Below are 2,465 nucleotides of genomic sequence, written 5' to 3'. Positions count from 1 at the left end.
ACTTTTGTAAAACTCTGAGTAAGATTACATCTGGATGGGTAGGCTTTTTTTTTTTTTTTTTTTTTTTTTTGCAGGAACATTCCAGGTTTCTACAAATTCTAATAAACCTTGAACTGTCAAATAAAGTTGACTAATAAAAGAGTCAATTAGGTTATGGAAATAAAAATAACATTTAAGACAGAATAATCAGTTGTTGTATTTGTCTGTTGTGAGGATTCAGAAAGATTTGTGGACGTTTTCTTAGATACTGGCTAAGACAATGAAGCTAAATAAGACATTGCAATTTTACATCCTCAAGAGGAATCATATCACTCAATGACCTTTTCCTTGTTGTTGGCCGACTAGATGGGGCGTCCTGAGCTGGAGGTCCTGTGCTGAGATGCTTCAAAGCTTTGTTAAAAATGTTTGGGTCTTCATGAAGTCCTATTATACCCAAATTTACCAGGAGATTTGGATAGGAATGGGGTTGATGGGCTTCATCATTTATAAAATCAGGAGTGATGATAAAAGAAGTAAAAACTTCGAGTCCTGCACCTGTTCATGGTCATCATTAGCCAGTTTTACTCTGGAGTACACATCGGCTGGAACATCAGTCTGGCTGTAAACCTCAGCAAGCTCTGTTAGATAGGAACATGGAGCATCGCTGTGCCCTTGTAGATGTATTGCTTTCATTTTGGCATGTATAAACATACCCAGGAAGTGAAAAGAAAGAAAGAAAGAAAGAAAGAAAGAAAGAAAGAAAGAAAGAAAGAGAAAGAGAGAGAGAGAGAGGGAGGGAGGGAGGGAGGGAGGGAGGGAGGAAGGAAGGAAGGAAGGAAGGAAGGAAGGAAGGAAGGAAGGAAGGAAGGAAGGAAGAAAAGGAATCATATCAAAATTGTGGGCAATAGCCTGGGCAGTTTGCTTCTAGAAGTCCTATTTAAGCTATTGGATCCAGTTTTAGGTCATTTTAATACTGAAATCTCTCATTGCATGGTTTCCAGTGGCAACAGGAAATTTCAAGAGACCTGTTTTTGTACTAATTTGGACATTTTCCTAAGCGCAGATAACTTTGTCCGACCTGAAGTGTTATGCCAGAACCAGAAGTGAGTGTAATACAGGGTTTATCTAGTAATCCTGCAGTTTGATAATTCTTTATGCATTTTGCTTGTATATTTATTTCTAACTTATCTATTTCTAAAAATTACTTGAGCCAAGATAAACTTAAAAAACAACTTTATAAAAAAGAAGCCTGGAGGACAGCATAAGAAACTGAGGTAAAAGGTGTGTTCTGAGCTTGCTGGTATAAAAGTTAAGATGAAAAAAAAAAAATATATATATATATATATAGGTTTATATAACAAAAGGAAGTCTATTAGCTACTCAGATGAGATCATTATTTTCCAGAGATGTCAAGGAAAAAGTCTCAAATAAATGTTTACATACAAATATTATTAGTGTGTTTAATAATGTTGTTATGTAAGTTCATCAATATGTTAGTTTCAATGAAACTGATTTGCAATTTATTGTGGAGGTCTCTATGCTTTTTCATTATAAAGTTCATTGGATGAAAGGAAAACAGGCATTATATTCCTTTATTCTGTCTCCAGACCACAAAATATGTTGGGGAATATTAAGTACATACCTAGAGCCTAAAATTATAGAGTGAAAGAAATGATTAAAGACCATAAGTGTTCATTTCCTTTTTATACCAGGTGTCGAAAACACTTCACATAATACTTGGGATTATTCCTTATGGATATGTTAAATTATTGGCTATGTAGGAAATTTCCATTGGGTCTACTAGGAGATACCTATTATCAGAAAGTAAATCATGGTGGCAGTAATAGTAAGTTTTCTAAATTTTACTTATAAGAAGTAATAAAAAAAAAAAAAAAAGAAAAAGAAAGATCAGTTTGGAATTGTTAACAGAAAACCCCATAGTAGCCTTTTGAAAATTTCAAGGAATTTTCCTTTTAATGTTAGTAACTGAACTGGAACACTCATCAGTTTAGTTTCTTTAGGTACTTGTAATATACTTTTTAGTACTATAGGATTGTGGGGTTTTTTTATGAATAAAGTTTATTTTTTAGATAAGTTTTAGATTTACAGAAAAAACCGAGCAGATAGTAAAGGCTGTCCATAAACTTCCCCACCTCCCCGAGTATAATTTCTACTATCATTCACATATTAGTGTGGCATATTTATGAAAATTAATGAACTACTGTTGATATATTATTAACAAAAATAGTCTATTCAGAATCCCTTGGGTTTTATCTAATGTCCTTTTTGCTCCAGGAACCCATCCATGCTACCATATTTTGATTCATAAACTGGTGCTCTTTGGGGAAAAAATAAACTGTTACTCTTTCATTAACTTTTCATTTAAGGGATTATCTGATATATTTATTCATTTTTGTATTACTCATTACTCTTCATTTCTGTTTGGGAAAAAAATATGTAATTCTTATTCAATTTACATGACTTTG

The 2,465-nt window shown here is 33.1% G+C and overlaps 1 pseudogene; it reads left to right on the top strand.

Moving 5' to 3' along the window:
- Positions 1-379: 379 nt before the first annotated feature.
- Positions 380-554, top strand: LOC122217185 (annotated as a pseudogene).
- Positions 555-2,465: the final 1,911 nt, after the last annotated feature.

The sequence above is a fragment of the Panthera leo genome, chromosome B1 (assembly GCF_018350215.1).
Source record: "Panthera leo isolate Ple1 chromosome B1, P.leo_Ple1_pat1.1, whole genome shotgun sequence".
NCBI classification, from domain to species: Eukaryota; Metazoa; Chordata; class Mammalia; order Carnivora; family Felidae; genus Panthera; species Panthera leo.
Note: the sequence above shows the minus strand (reverse complement) of the source record. Positions and strands in the feature narration are given on the sequence as shown.